Here is a 17,442-nt window from a genome sequence, read left to right as displayed (position 1 = left end):
CCGTCTGCTACAGCAGAGGTGTAGGGAATTCCAACAAGACCTACATCTCTGCTTTATTGACTTGGTCAAGGCCTATGATACCATCAGTAGGCCTGGGCTTTGGGTTGTTCTTCATGCTTTCGGAGTCACTACGTGGCCGGGAGTCAGAGCCATTCCCTGTACACCTTGGGTGCGACAGGGAGTTCCTCTGGCTCCCACATTATTTAACATATATTTCTACCAAGTAGTTCATGAAGCCTTCAATAGCTGTATTGGAGGAATTTCCATCTGGTACAGATACAATGGGAGGGTGATCGATGCCTGGGTGTGGTCAAGGGATGGCTCCCTATTGCTCAACCATGTATGCCGATGATCTGGTAATGGCTGCTCACTCAGAGGAGGAGTTGGAGACGCTGTTGCTGAACCTGGAACTTGCCGCTAAGAGGTGAGGCCTTACCATCAGCCCCAACAAAACTAAGCACCTGCCTGGGTATTTTGTACCATCAGACACTCCACCCCCACAACTCCCAATTGGTGATAGGGTGGTTGTGGAGAGAGTAGAGAGTTTCCCATACCTGGGCAGTGTGGCTCATGACCGGCTCCAGTTTAACAGCAAAGGTCTCACTTCGAATCAGTCGAGCGTCATTATCTTTTCATCGGTTGCGTAACGCTGTGTGCATGCTACCTGGTCTGTCGCTGCACACGAAGCTTCAAGTCTTCTCAGACCAGTCATTCCCTCCCTTGTATACGCTTGTGAAACGTGGACCCCCCTAACGGAACATCTTCGCTGGTTAGAAACATTTAGGCTGGCCTACCTACTATCCATCCTGTGTTTAACTAGGCTGGATTGTGTGAGGAGCTCACAAATCCTTAAAAGATCTGGACAAAGTCCCATCGGTGAGCTCCTCCGGCAGGCAAGGCTGTGTTGGCTGGGCCATTTAGCCCGCATGCCCAGCCACCACATGCCTAAACAGCTTTTGTTCGGCCGGATCGAGGGGGCTAAACGGGCGCGGCACGGGTTAGAGAAGAGATGGAGTGATGTGGTACCGGAGGATGTGGAGCTGAGTGGATTTGCCGATGACTGGTACCAGCGGTGTCAAGATCGGCCTTTGTGGAGGAGGCTTGTGAAGGATGCTACTGGGCAGTTGGAGGCAGTCGCCCTCCAACAGCAACGGAGGGCAAAGGAGTGACGCTCACAACAACGAGTGGAGCGCCGGGTGGATAAAGCACAGCAAGTTGGTTCAGTAGAGGGCACAGGTGGTGCTGTTGGGGAGGCTGACCCCCGTCTCCTCGCTCATCTGCTCCCCTCTTCCATGTCCTGGGGAGGGTGACTGCTCACCGACTCCCCCCCCCCCCCCCCCCCCTTTCGCTGCGGCCCCTCGGGGCATGATTCGGGGCTGGCGCTTAGCCACCTGGGATCAATTCACATGCTCCTCTCTAAACGTTATGCACGCCGTACGCAGTCGCACACACTCACGCGCCCGCAGGCACCAAAATTCGATGCGGCTACCTGCCCGGCGCCGCGCACTAATCGCACGCGCGGTACCCGGGGTCGGGGGTCAGAGGGCAGGGGCGTCCTCGTACGTGCGTAGCCGATTTGAAGTGCCTCGGAGCTAGTTTAAAGGGCTGTATGAACAACCTCGCGGGTACTCCGCCCGTGCACCTCTCGCACACGCTAACCACGAGCTACACAGTTAATCTCGCGTGCACGCCGCCCGTCTATCTCGCACACACGTTAAGCAGAGGCGGCACGGGTGATCTCGCGTGCACGATGGCTTGTGTACACGTTAACTACAAGCTACACGCAGCGGCGAGCGCACACACGCAGGTAAAATTCACGCTCGTGCGCAAACACAGGATACCACAACGAGAAGGCTCACAGCACCATGCACTCATCTCCACACTCACAGGGACGACATGACAAGGTCTATTGACTACTGGCGATTTATTCTCCACGAATAACGAAGCTAAACTACCCGTGTCAGTGTGGGCCAGCAGGGCAGGTCTAACCTATCTCCCTGTGGTCTAGGACTCAATCTGTCCCATCCCTCCCCAATCACTCTCCCTAAGGATATTCCCCTTAATCTCACCTCTCTCCTACGTACTCACGGTTCGACTCCGAGGTGTAGGAAGCCGTGGAAAGGCAAGGCTGCACGCAGTCCTTGCTGGGAACGGGGCCTGGCTGCGCTGTGACTCGTCTCACGAACGATCCAGTGGCAGGCACGATGACTCCTCTGATCCTTGACCCCAGAAGAAGACGACTGCCTGCCCCTAACTTCCCTGCCCTTTTTATTTTACTTACATCAAAGATATCTTGCCGCTAATCCGCTGGCCTCTTGTCCAATCAGGAGCCTTGGATTTCCCGCTCCTTTCTAATTGGATCGGTGCTCTCTCCGACGTCCCCTTTTTACTCTTTAAACAAGCGCATTCGTCCTGCCAATCAGAGGGCCGCCCTGTTTTCCCACCGCTCGTTACTCGGCCCCACCCTCTACCTACCTGCTGACCCGTGTCGAGTGTGCCCCTCTATCCGCGGCGGCTGAGCAGCCCCGTCGTGACCATGCAACCAACATCCAGGTCACGGCGCCGCGGTGCGAGCTAGCCTCGGGGGAGGTCGCTCAATTCCCTGGCCGCAGGAAACCGTGAAGATTGATCCCATGAGAGGGCTTCCGGGTGAAAACCTGTCGGCCAGGTGACCTCCCCTCGGGGCTCTATGTGGGGGGTGTGTTTGTTCATGTGGGGGGTGGTGGGGGAAGCGCCGCGACGGAAGCCGGGTGGCTTCATTGCTGCAGCACCCCCGCCGCAGGCATGGCTCCGACGGAGCGGCTTCGCTGTTGCAGCACCATTGCCGTAGGCATGGCTCCGACGGAGCGGCCTCGCTGCCGTGGCACCACAGGGGGCGGCGCCGCTACCACGGCGCCGGCTGGGCGGCCCCGCTGCTGCAGCACCACTGCCGCAGATGCAGCTCCGACGGAGCGGCTTCGTTGCTGTGGCACCACAGTGCATCAGCCAGTCGTCTCAGTCAGTCGACCTGTGGCATCTGGGTCTGCCCCGTGAAACTACACGTGCCTCAAGGTGCACATAGCCTGGCACAAGGGTCGTGGTGACGTCACCACCACTTAGTGGTGAATGGCGGTTGTTGTAGTGTAGTGGTTAGCGCGCTGCGCTATGAACCCGAGTTCGATTTCCGCTCATGGCCAACACCAGTGACGATTATTTTAACCAGTCCTGGGCCTCCCCTAGGTTGAGTCAACTTCAAATTAGTACCTAGTGTGGTGTGTAAACATCGGCATTGGTGGAGATAATTACGGTCGAACGTAGTTCCGGATTTCATAGGTGCTCACTAACAGCACTTCTGCAACAGTATGTTAAGGCTATACTGGGGATCTTTGTCTTTTTTTATCTGTGTGTGCGTGGATCTATGAGTGTGTGATGTCACCGCCACGAGCACGGTGCCTGTGCAAGGTTAGGTGCACTTTAAGGCCACGTGAACTGTCGAAGGCTCGCTGACAGGTCACGGGACAAAACCAAGTGCCATTAGTTGGCTGACTGAGATGACTGGCAGATGCACCACCTGTGCCCTCTACTGTGCCAACTTGCTGCATTTTAGGGTATTACTGTAAATCAAAGCCTATCCACCGTTGTGTTTATGACGACAAAATATAAAATAAGTATCAATAACGATAAGAAAAGATACCCAAAAAGATGTTATGTAACACGTTTAAATATATAAACTAATATAGAGTGGGTAAGTGTGTGGGTAAGTCAGTGATCGGGTGAGGGTGGGTGCGTGTGAGGGTGAGTTGGTGGGTTAGGTGAGTGATTGGGTGAGTAAATGTTGAGTGAGCGTGTGGGTGAGTGAGTGACATTCGTGGCAACAATAGCCATGGCAGTAGTAGCGATAGAAGAGTGACACGGGTGATGATGTTTCGCAGATTTATTTGATCTGACGTTACAATTCAGTCCGAGGACGGCTCTTTCTGTACCACAAAGAAGCAATCTTCACTGGAATTGTCCCATCCATGGTGCTTCACAAATCTTCCTCTTTAGAGACCTGGAGGAAATGGTAAGCATTGGCACATCAACATACATATATATGGACACATTAATGTTAAGGTGTTCTAGCTCAGGTAAGTCCTGAACTTGGACCTTTATTCTATCCTAAGCGCTGCGAGTAGTAACGCATCAAGCTATCACTCCGTTCAGGCGCCATGAACCCTTTCTCTCTGCTCCTTTTATCCACTTCCTCATCCTTTCTGGAGCTTTCCCTGCCTCTCCACACAATCCCCTCCGTCTCTCCTCCCCACGCTCTCCCAACCGAACCCTAATTTGTATTTAATTTTTTCTTGGTCCCTTTCAAAAGCACCCTGATGACTAATCAGCTCTGAACGCACGCTCTATATCATCAGCTTCTCACCTGTGACAGTTCTGAGCCAATGAGAGATGGAGCACGCTGTATGAACTCACAAAGCTGTTAGGCCCAATGAGGACAGTAGGTCCTCGTTTAACGCGATAGATGCGTTCATGAAAAGTGTCGTGCTAGGCGAAAAATGTTGCAAAAACAATTTCCCCATCAGTAATTTAGTAACGATACATTTTGGCGAGATATGCTGTACTACGCACACACAGTGAGATGGCGGGAATAACTGAGCATTACGCCGACACTGCGTTACTGTATCGTTTCGCATTACTGTATCATTATACTCTGCAGCCACTCATAAACCGAGTTATATTGGGGCACATTCTGCATTATAACTGGGCGCATTCTGCATAATAATGGGGCGAGTTATGCATTTTAACAGGAGTGGCATTCCGCATTATGACAGAATGGGCTGTCATCGTTATAACAGAGCACGTTTTGCATTATAACGCGGATCATTCCGTGTTATAACGGTAATGGTACCGCATTAACACAGAGTCCGTTCCGCGTTGTATGAAAATTGCTCCTAATGGAAGAAATGCATTATAGCGAAAACGTGCTATAGTGTGAACACCACACATTAAGGAAGGACTGACCATATTGTAAATATCACCAACATGGATATATAGTCTGTTTTCAAATAACACTGCATGTTTTCATAACGTGAATTGGATATAACGCGATCAAGTGAACAGAATTACGTCGCGGGAGTATGGCTGCCTTGGCCTAGCATCGCACAAGGCGGGATGCTGCTGGATGCTTATGTAAAGACGACTTCAACGCACTTGTCCTCGGAAGGTTTTCTTTATGAAGGAGTCACTTTCTCACCCTCGGACAGGCGGAGACCCTACTGCACAGCCCTGACTCTCCCGCGCATTCCCCTTATATACAGTGCGTGGCCACGCCCCCGTCCCGTGCCCACACTCCTATTCCCGAACCTTCTCGCTGGCCCTAGACCACTCGTTCTATCGGCTGACTCCACTGTCCTCTTACATCATCTGGCCACGCACCTATTCTCGGTCGTTCCCGTGGCCACCAGTCCACTCGCACTGCAGGCTGACTCCCCTGTCATTACATCCCGTGCCACTAGTCCACTCGCACTGTAGGTTGACTCTACTGTCATTACACTTATATATGCTACCCACGCGCCTCAGACTTTGTTCAGCCTACGTACAAATCTTACATGTTATCTTCGATTTGTGCTTTACTTAATATAATTTATTATAACGCGAGTTTTCCCATAACACGGTGTTCTTCAGGAACTCAACTACTGTGTTACAGGAGAATGGATTGTACAGGTTTCCGTGTGAGTCTGTGTTAGTATTAGGTTATGAGTAATCCTATTGCGTTTTTGTTTCATCTAGGCAAGCTGCTTTACGGTGGGCCAAATCACCTGTTCGTCACTGACAGATAGTCTCCAACTGGACGTGATTGACTGGGAGGTGCCTCGGGGCCTGATCTTGCAAGACGGAGACGAGATCGGGCCCTACACTGTGAAGGTGGAGACGCCAAACGGCGATTCAAAGACCTGCCCACTATCGGATTCAGCTGGTGAGACAGATGAGTTACACCTGGAGCGAGTAATGCCGTCATAACCTCTCAATTTGTAACGTTCATCCTAATCCCCCATGAATCGCCGATGATGTTCAATGTTAGTGTGCCATTTAATTTAACACGTAGCAGGCTTTTGCGACCAATATTCATAAGAACGGTTGTATTTGGTTAGATCGCGTGAATGTAAATGTGTCGTTAACCCACTACCAAACCTTACAGCCAATAAGTAAGGTCTGACACGTAAACAAAACATGCCAATTAGTTACTACTTCAGCACACCGGTGTTGGAGAGCAAACCCACAGCATTTACAATATGAAACCTTTATAATGAATGCACAATTTAATTGAGGAATTATGTGTTGGTTTGGTGTGGTCTGAGACTGTTGTTCTTGTTGTTTTTGTTTTGCTGCCTTGCCCCAAGCTTGAATTTGGTGTTGAAAAATCAACAAGGATATATATATCCTTATGGAATTTCTACATACATACTTTATTTATAGTTGTTTATTTACTTTTAGTGTCTTTCTTACCTTTATCTATTTTGCACTAGTATCGTGTTTTTTTTTTGTAATTTGCTGACTCGCCTCTACTTGATATATGTGAAAAAGAGCTTAATAGCTAATCGAATTCCTCCTCCTGTATAAAATACAGATTTTTATTCTGACTCCCCCTAGACTTAACACTTACCATAGATGTAAAACTGCCGATAGACTCAACACTGTCCATAGACTCAACACTGCTCCATAGACTCAACACTGCCCATAGACTTAACACTACACCATAGACTCAACACTATCGAAAGACTCAAAACTGCAATTGCAAGTTTATCTGGAAACATGACAACATGGACACATTTTGTTTTGGACATTAATGGATATTTTACTGATAATTAATTTTAAAATGAATTTAGGTAAATTACCTTCATTAAACTACTCTATTTCGTGTATTTGACTGCTGTAAATTTCCACTTGATAAGCAACTTCGTTGAGCTATCATTTGTGATGGCCAGGTCGCTCCTGAAAAAGAGTAACACTGCTTGTTTGGGCCTTACCTGGTACCATAACAATATTAGTAACAGTAAATGCCAATGCTAAAATAAAACCTCATAGCTGCGTTTAAACACGAGTTATATTACGAATCGTGTTGTAGAGAAGTGAATGTGTTGTAGAGAAGTGAATGTGTTGTGTCACCAGGGGTGGGGACCAGGGTGGTTTGTGGAAATGTTTGTATCGGCGATATTGTGAGATGTAGTTTGCATGAAAGAGACTATAAACTATATTTGTTTAATTCAATGGTGAATATGATTACGAATTATTGTAACACTGTTCGTAGGATAGCGTCTTACATGAACCAGTGTTGGAAAGAACCTCTCAAATATTCCGTACATGACCAGCATAGCACTAATTAAGATGATTGTCCAGGTCAATTAGTCCACAGTGTTCCAGTCGGATGATTAACCCCAATTCTGGTTTACTCGAGTCACAACAGGTCACTTGTAGACAGCAATCAGTGCAATTGTGACTATAGGATCGGTATTTCCGTTATGCTTTACAATACAGGGCCAGATTAAGGTTATAAGGGGCCTAGGGCTAATGGGAGGTAAGTGTCTAGGTATGTTGAGTATATATTGCAAAAAAAACAATTTTCAAAAATACTTACTTAATTTCGATGTAAATTAACACATTAATTCGACTCAAGGGAAAATAATTAAAGATTGAATCACTCACTGAACTCATTTCTTCAAACACCATCATACGTCAAGGTCACGAATGATGTCATCATGATTCAAGGTCGCGAATTATGTTATCGTAATTCAAAGTCACGAATGATATAATCGTAATTCAAAGACAAACCATTTCTGCTGGCAATGCTACCCATCGCTCAGCTGTTACTTCAATGTGGAATGGAGGAGGGCCTATAAGGAGGGCCTCCAAAATATGAGGGCCTAAGGCCCTATTAGCCCATTGGTTAATCCGGTCCTGATTCTATGGCACATGATATTGCCATTCGGTGTGCAAAATGCAGAGAGCCTCGTTTGGATTTATTTGCGTTCCCGATTTTTGTTTCGTCTTTCAGAGCCCAGCGACGCTTCTCAATCTCAGATGAAAAGCGTGCCAAGGCTTCTCTTCCACACCTCGTCTGCACCTGAGGCTTCAGCATCGCAGCCGACCCTCCACAGTCGAGTCACTACTGCAGTCGTGGTGTCTCTTTCCTTAGTTTTCCTTCTCGTCATCTTCTAGATAATCATCATCTACAAATGTTCAAGATCAAGAGTATGCAGTGGCCCACTCCCCATTCCCCCAAGCGGCCTTAACCCCCACCTGGCCACTCGCTACCCACTACCCGCAACCCCCACTTGCCACCCACTAACCCCCACCGACCACCTGCTAGCCCCACCCCCCACTAGCCCCCACCCACCACTGACCACCCACTTACACCTACCGGCCACGGGCTAGCCCCCACCCCCACTAGCCCCCACCCCCCACTAGGCCCCACTAGCCCCCACTGACCACCCACTAGCCCCCACCCCGACTGGTCACCCCCCACCATCACCTACCACCAGTCACCCTCCCGGTTGCCACCCACCCATCCGCCCCCCCCCCACCATCACCCCTTACCCCCCACTGGCCACCCACTCACCCACACCCCCACCCACACTGGCCACCCACTCACCCTCCACTCTTATGCCCCACTCCCGACTGGCCACCCACTCGCCCCCCCACCCCCACCCACCACTGGCCACCCACTTGCCCCCACCCTCACCCCCACCGGCCACCCACACGCCCCCACCCTCACCTCACCCCCCATTGACCACCCACCGCCACCCCCACCCCGACCACCTTCACCGTCAACCCTGCACAGTCTCTCCCCCCTCGACCACCCTCACCAACTCCCCCCACTGGCCACCCATTCGGCCCTGTGGTGAGTTTTGTGAGCCGTGATAAATCAGCAATGTCAGAGTTACCGTTGTTTTTTTTGCATGTGAGCTGGCCGTACAAAAAAAACGAAACTATAAACAATTTGTCTTATGTTACCAAGCAAGGCCCACTGATAGCTCACGATGCGGCTTATCACGTGAAAATGTATAGCAGCAAAATCATTTTAAAAATTCTCAATGCATGTGTAGTGCGCGACTTCCGAGACATGTTGAGTGGAAGGCTTCTTATTTATTAAGAGCACACAGGGCAATACATTGTGTAACGCAGCTACACATAGGCGATCCTAACACATAGCCCCATCTCCGGCATACACTACGCTAGCTGTCCGACTAGCACAGGGACGGAGAGTGTCTTGCAGAAGATCAGCCACGTGGTCGGAGATGAAGAGATGATGGCGAGCAGCGACGTAGCCAGGACCCAGGACCCGCAACAGCACCCGAACCTCTGGTTCGGCCCCCCTTATATGCGCCCCGGTGCGGCCAAGCCCCACCTCTGGCCACTCCCCCTTCCAGAACCTTCGAGCAGGTTCCCGGAGCCTCTGTACTAATTCCGCCTTTCACCTTAACCCCAGATACGCCCCCTTATAATAAGGCATTACGTAATACCCCCATAACCGCAATTACCCCTTCAAGCCCACAGGTGTCACGCTGTCATTATACATGTTTCTAAATATGGAGGGAGGACCTGGAGAAAAATCCACTCGACCACAGAGAGACAGACATTCAAACTCCAAATATACAACAAGCGTAAGGGTCGGGATTGAAACCATGGCCTCCTGCATACCAGTTGAGGTGTAACATCTTGCCACCATGGCACCAACAGCCAAAGTGGAAACAGTTTTAGAACCTGGTGGTATAAGCACCTAGAAGAGGCAGCAGGATGGTTCTGAATCTCCCGAAGAGAGTGAGGTGGCAGGATGTTAACTTCCTCACCTGGTATGCAGGAGGTCGTGTGTTCAATCCTGACACTGACGGCTGTATTTTTAGAGTTTTTTCTCCCCATGGTCGTGTAGATTTTTCACCAGGTCCTCCGGTTTTTCCCTCCACATTTGGAATCAACACACGTTTATAGTATTTGCCTGCCATAAGTTTTCACGTGATAAGTCACTTCGTTCAGCTATCATTTGTGGCCAGGTTGCTTCTGAGAAAGAGCTGTATATCTCAGTGAGCCTTACCTGGTAAAATACAAATAGTTTATAGCAACCAAGAGCACCAGCAGCAGGGAGCAAAACAGATACCACTTGGCTTTGGTCTGGTAATGGCTGGTTGGACTTTGGCCTTCACTTTGTGACTCCTGGGCTGTCTCTGAGCATATGCGTGTGTATATATGTAGGTACGTTGGCCTTTTCTTTGGCACCGTACATAGTCTACCGTGTTAATCAGAGGTGCGGGGAAGGACAACAAACTAAACACAAATAGCAGTTGTAAATAAGTTTCACTCCAGATGCTGTAGAAGTGCACAGCTCCAGTGACTTCCTAATATCAGAAGAGCATTCCACATCGGCAGAGTTTGATCTCTATATTTTGGGGAGGGGGGCAGGGGTTTGCTTGGTCTCTCAAATTACGAATCGTGGGTGCATATAATAAATATATTTATTTTTTCATCTTAATTGTATATGACTGGAAATGTATTAATAAAGGTGTCCAGTTTGGGGGGGGGGGGGGGGGGCGTTGTCCCCTGTACAACCCCAAACTCTGCCCATGGCATTCCAGATGGCCGCAGAAGCGCATCTGAAAATGCGCGATACGGTGACCGTCTTTGTCCGATGGCCAGCCAAAAGCCACTGCTATGAGGATGACCGGAGTTTGCGTGATGGTTTTTGCTCCTTAAAGAGATGTGTAGTGACTTTTCCGATGGAATGTGGAGTTTCTGGAGGGATGACTGGAAAGCTACTTACCTGATGGGCAGTGAGTGTAGCTTGATTTCCTATTGTAACAGTCACTACTGGGCCACAATTTAAGTTTCTCTGGGAGTGTATTTGTTGAGGGGTTCATCCAACCCTCTTGAATTGTTTCGGTGTCTCAGGAAAGCATTAGGTGTACGTGTGTGAGGTTTTTTTTTTATTTTACGTGAGGTGCCACGGTGGCGAATGTTAATTTCCTCGCCTAGTATACATGAGGTGATCGGTTTCATTCCAACCAGGACGCCTGATGTATATTTGCAGTTTGCATGTCTCTCCCCGTGGTCGCGTGGATTTATTTCTGGGTCCTCCGGTTTTTTCCCACTACATTTAGAAAAGTGCGTTTAGAATCAGCTGCTATAAATTTCCACGTGATAAGCCACTTTGTTGAGCTATAATTTGTGGTAGCCAGGTTGCTCCTGAAAAAGAGCTAATATTACTCAGTGGGCCTTATGTGGTAAAAAAAAGTTTTTAAATTAAAATAAATAGTATATGTACACCTCCTCTGCAGGAGAAATTTGACTGGCAAATGCTCCTCTTCACTGGGCTGTTGATGTCGACTCTCATTGAAAGGCAAAGCTGGTATCCCTAACAGCCGGGTCTGAGTGGTCGAACGCGAGCTCACCCAAACACATGTAGTTGTGACAAAGGAGGCAAATACTTCTTTGTAGGCAACACTGTTTATTTACTCTAACGTCAGAGAATGTCCCTAACACAGAGAGGTAACGGCCTCTCCCACCCGATAGCCTAGAGGATACGTCCTCATACTTAGTGTGCCCTCACACTATACTCTGCTTAACGGGTACCACCACTGGGCCGTTCGGACTTGGCACTGACAAGGGCCGGACGTCAGAAGTCCCAGGGCACTATCTAGATGTCTGGAGTCTTGAGGTGAGTGCGGACTGACTCATGCTGGGAGAACTGCCCTTTATATCCTTCCTCTCCCAACCATCCTGTCTCGAGAGGGTCTGGGTCCAACCGTTGGCCCCCTCCCTCAGTGGGCTCTGGCCCCCTCACCCCTGGTCAACGGTTATTGTAGTCGTGACTCATACAATACTGCTATGCAGGTAAGTATACATGTTGCACGTAACAATGCCGCTACACACACGCCAACAATCAGCCACCCTAAAGGGCAGAGGTGGCCATGTTTTGTGGGCACTGTGACATTTTCTACAATCGATAACTTGTTCAACTCCAGATATATGGGGGTCATACTCCCCAGATAAGTGGTTTTAAGAAGTGGTCACACAGCAGCCCCGGGCACGTTGAGGCCACGTGAAGTGTCGAGGCTCGCTGGTGGCAGGTCATGGGACAGACCCAGCAGGTGTCATGGGTTGACTGACTGAGATGGCTGGCAGGTGCACCACCTGTGCCCCCTACGATGCCAACTCGCTTTGTTTTAGCCGTCCAGCACTCCACTCGTTGTTGTGAGTGTCGCTCCTCTGCTTTCCATTGATGCTGGAGGACGACTGCCTCTCAACTCCCTAGGAGTCATTCGCAAGCCTCCACCTCAACAGAGACACCGCTGGTTCAGGCAGTCCCCGCCATACAAACGTCTGACTTACGAACCTCCGCCCTCAACCCAACAACCTGGCATCACAAAACCCAACAACCAAGCAATACTCAACCCAACAACCTGGCAACACTCAACCCAACAACCTGGTATCAAAACCCAACAATCTGGCACCACACCCAACAACCTGGCATCAAAACCCCACAACCTGGCATCACACAACCCAATAACCTGGCAAAACTTAACCCAACAACCTACAACACTCAACCCAACAACCTGGCATCACACAACCCAACAACCTGGCAACACTCAACCCAACATTCTGGCATCCCTCAAACTAACAACCTGGCACCACACAACCCAACAAACTGGCATCACAAAACTCAACAACCTAGCAACACTCAAACCAACAAACTGGCAACACTCAACCTAACAACCTGGCACAACACAACCCAACAACCTGGCAACACTTAACCCAACAACCTAGCAACACTCAACCTAACAACCTGGCAAAACTTAACCCAACAACCTAGCAACACTCAACCCAACAACCTGGCACCACACAACCCAACAACCTAGCAACACTCAACTCAACAACCTGGCAACACTCAACACAACCTGACATCAAAACCCAACAACATGGCAACACTCAACCCAACAACCTGGTATCAAAACCCAACAATCTGGCACCACACAACCCAACAAACTGGCATCAAAACCTAACAACTTGGCATCAAAACCCAACATCCTGGCATCCCTCAACCTAACAACCTGGCACCACACAACCCAACAAACTGGCATCACAAAACTCAACAACCTGGCATCACACAACCCAACAACCTGGCATCACACAACCCAACAACCTGGCATCACACAACCCAACAACCTGGCATCACTCAACATAATTACTCGCCAGGAGCATAGCTAAATATGCACATTTACGAACATTCTCTAGCCTGGCTAACTTATTCAGCTGTCAACACGACGTGCATACAATATCTTCCATACTCACCACGAGATCAGACCCCCCCCCCCCACCGTCACTGCACACCAATACTGTGTTGTGGCAATGTTGAGCTTATTTAACCTTAGCCAGAGACGCTCTAAGTCAAAGAAGGAATGCTGTTTGTTGAGTTGACATCCAACCCCCACCCACCACCACTCAACGTGGTCGAACGAATGTTTTGTCTGTGTGTGTTTGCTTATCGTGCCCGCATACTTGGAATCGCTGCTCTCGGTGGATGTGCGTGGCGGTGTGTATGAGAGCGTGTCTTTGAGTGGGGAGCGGTGGCGCTTCCCGATCACGGCCAACACCAGTGACGATTATTTTAACCGGTCCTGGGCCTTTTCTAGGTCGACTCAGCCTCAAATTAGTACCTGCTGCGGTGTGTAAACATTTCCAATAGGGAGACAAAGGCGGTTGGGCGTGGTGCTGCCCACCCACCCCCTCGTATACCGTGCCAGCCTTCATGGGTGCTTGCTTTTTTTTTCAGTTTCAGTTTATTTATTTTGGTATAGCCCTGTGAGCCATTCGGCTTTTGAATCGGGTGCAACCACAACAAACAAAAAAACTAAAAACACGAACAAGAAAACATCTTAAGGTGACTATGTGACTGTGCAAACAGAAAATCCATGAAAAAAACACAGCAAAATATTCCTGAAAAAAGCACCGTACACCAACGCTGTGTGCAAAAATCCCAGTGGGATGCAAGTAAAACAAGAACCACAAGAAAACTTAGATTAAGGCCATCAGTCTAACTCCGTACTACAACAAAACTAACATGTCCAAACCAAAAAACTTTTCGAAAATCACCAAAAAATAAAGCCATAATTGCAACGTAACAGTGATCATAGGGACTGTGACCGAATTTTTACAAACAGGTCCTTGCAGGGTGGGCTGGTAGGAACATTGGAATTTTTTTACACCCAACAGCACGAGATTTCACTTCTAAAGTATTGAAAGGGGACGGACGGACACATAAAGTATTGAAAGGGACGGACGGACACATTAATCTATTGCAGGCTGGTACACTCAGTTTACAACTTCGTTCCTACCAGTATAACGTAATAATCAACCTGACCTTGCGTTAATTGTGTTTTGACCGTCTGTGTTGCGTTATATGGTTTCCAAATCTTGCTAAAACCTGTTTGATTTAGTGTGCTCCCACGTGTCTCTCTCTCTGTATCCCCTGTTGTATCTGTGTGTATATATATCTGCGGTTATGCGTCTCCTCTCATATCTTCTGTACCTGATGCCGATTGCTTGTGTTGCAATCGAAACGACGTACACTATTATGTTATTTTATTATTTTTACGTGACTTTACCGAAAAAACCAAAGAATAAAAGATTCCCCCTCTTTTTACAAGCTTTTATTTAGCTCACTGTCTGTTGTCGTTATCGTATCCTCAAATCTTGTAACTCAATTTTAACCCACTTCCCAATATGGTATCGACTGCAAACTTGCTATACTTATGGCATACTGATGACAATTACTATATTCTATCATAAAAAAAAGAAATATATATTTTTAAACATTCTTTTTTATATATGTTATGTTTCGGCTTGGGTCTAATTGTCCACGCTCAACTGACTTTGGCTGTAATGGACCACGGTCCCTTGCGTCGTGGCCAAGCTTCGGGCCACTTCCTGGAGTCGTGGAGTTCTTTCATTACTTGTACGTTTCTTAAAAGCGTGTAAATTTTTTTTTAATATTACTTAATCACCTGAAGACGGTTACTTGTGTTGCGATCGAAACGTCGTGATGTATTTTTTTCTACCTACGTGACTTTACCGAAAGAACCAAGAATATGAATCCCTGCAGTGACGAAAGCTTTAAATCTAAAGTTTTTACAGTAGTTTTATAGTTATAACTCGACCATGCCCGGTCAAGTTAATATTGTTATGATCACGGTATGCAATAATTGTGCATTCCACCAGTCCCTGCTATAGAGTATTTGACTGCTGCTATAAATTTCCACGCGATGATGATGATACTCTTTGGTCGAGCTATCATGTGATGATCAGGTCGCCTTCTCAAAAAAAGCTACAAAGCAGCTCAGTTGGGGAGGGCCTTACACCTGGTAAACTTAACATAGTTAAAAAATAGTAATACCGTAGCAAGAACATGTATTGTGTCCACGCTACGTATTGTAATATTAATGTAAAATAATAATAATACAGTACACGGCAGTGTCATACGTTCGAGAAGCGTCAACCTTAACAATTTAAATCAACACGCGCGCTTACGATTGCATTGAGAGACGGGGTACAATTAAAACTTAAGCGGCAGAATGACGAAGACGCGTGGATTTAATTAGCTCACAAACAAATCACATCGGCCACGTAACCGTATTGGACCTACCACGGTCTCACCCGGACTCCGTCGCGCGGCAAGGCGCGCGAGTTCTCCGGCAGCGAAATCAGGCAAGGCAGGCCCTGGCGCGGGCCCGGGGAGCGCCGGGACGACGAGGGCTTTTGTCCGGCAGCGAAATCAGGCAAGGCAGGCCCTGCGCTTGCGCTTGGGCCCGGGGCCCGCCAGGACACGAGGGATGTGTGCCTGCATGTTTTATTTTGCACTTTTATAAAAATATATATCACGTAATAAATGAACGGTTAAATTATGAAAAAAATATATATCACGTAAATAAATAAACGGTTAAATTATGAAGAGGATTAACATCACACGCAATGCAGCGAGCACATTCAAACGCCACACACACAGAGAGATTATTGCTGATTTTACACCCAACAGCACGAGATTTCACTTCGTTAAAGTATTGAAAGGGGACGGACGGACACATTAATCTATTGCAGGCTGGTACACTCAGTTTACAACTTAGTTCCTACCAGTATAAACTACATAAATAACATGTAACACCAAATCCTAGAGCCATAGCTGGCTGCATGAGTTTCTCCACAACAACAAAAGCATCAGTCGGAGTATCAAATTTTTCAATGCACCTTTAAGATCAGCACGCTAAATCAAAATACAGATAATACTTTGCAGCGTCATCCGGAGCAAAACATTTTATTTTACGCCAGTGGCAGCTAGGGGTGTACAACTCCTCTAGAGCAGTTTTGAGAGAAGATCTCATTGGTAGCGATTCAAGTTGCAGTTTATTGGCAATAGCATTCCAGACCCTGGGGGCATCAATAGCAAAGGCCCTTCCTCCAGTTTTTGTACGGCAATAGGGAATGTGAAGCTGGTAAATGAGCAAAGACCTGAGGTCAAATTTGTTCTTTGAAACAGAGAGGAGATCCAGCAGGTAGTCTGCGGATTCTTTTGTAAGTACATCGTGAATAAATAAGATCTGGTGCACAAGCCGTCGAACATTAAGAAATGTTAAGTTTGACCCAATGTAGAGATCACAGTGGTGAGTCCTATATGGGCAGTTCAATGTAAATCTTAAGGCCAAGTGATAGATGGAAACAAGCTTCTTCATTACAGTACTTGGGGCTGATTTATACACGATGTCACAGTAGTCAAGTAGAGGCAGTATGGTAGCTTTTAGCAATTCCAAACGGAACATTGGGGGGAAGCAGTGCTTGTGTCGATACAGAAAACCAATTATTATTTTTGTCTTTTTACCAATATAATCAATGTGATCTTCAAAATTAAGTTTTGAATCCAGGATGACCCCAAGATACTTATAGATCTTGACTTGCTCTATTTGATAATTATTTAAGGAATGTAATTGGGGAAAAATAACTTCCTGCTTTAGTCCTGGTGAGAAGCATAGCACCTTGGTTTTGGAGGTATTCAGGACTAGTTTAAGAGCAACTAGCTGATGTTGTAGTTTGTTGAAATCACCCTGTAGCTTAGCAATCACGTCATCCGGAGAGCGGCCAGCAGTAATCAGTATCGTGTCATCTGCAAAAAGATTTACCCTGGAATGATCCAGGTCAGTGCCCAAGTAATTGACATAAAGAAAGAACAAAAGGGGGCCGAGGATTGAACCCTGTGGAACCCCTTTTGTTATCTTAACACTGTTTGACCTCCAACCATCTGTGAATACAGTTTGGGTGCGAGAAAAGAGGTATTTTTTTAACCATTTTACTGCGTTTTCGGAAAAACCGAGGCAACTTAGTTTACTAAGCAGGGTGTTGTGGTCTACTGTATCAAAAGCTTTGGACAGGTCTAGA

The 17,442-nt window shown here is 47.7% G+C and overlaps 1 long non-coding RNA gene across 1 annotated transcript; it reads right to left on the bottom strand.

The window, feature by feature from the left end:
* Nucleotides 1-3,898: 3,898 nt before the first annotated feature.
* LOC116938919 (uncharacterized) lies at nucleotides 3,899-17,202 on the bottom strand. The gene is made up of 2 exons (XR_004402344.2): nucleotides 15,662-17,202; nucleotides 3,899-4,030 (listed from the first exon to the last, which is right to left on the bottom strand). It is a non-coding gene; the product is annotated as an uncharacterized LOC116938919 (long non-coding RNA).
* Nucleotides 17,203-17,442: the final 240 nt, after the last annotated feature.

The sequence above is a fragment of the Petromyzon marinus genome, chromosome 5, assembly GCF_048934315.1.
Source record: "Petromyzon marinus isolate PM22_M1 ecotype Great Lakes invasive population chromosome 5, UKy_Petmar_22M1.pri1.0, whole genome shotgun sequence".
Classification (NCBI taxonomy): domain Eukaryota; kingdom Metazoa; phylum Chordata; class Hyperoartia; order Petromyzontiformes; family Petromyzontidae; genus Petromyzon; species Petromyzon marinus.
This window is presented reverse-complemented; position numbering and strand designations above follow the sequence as displayed.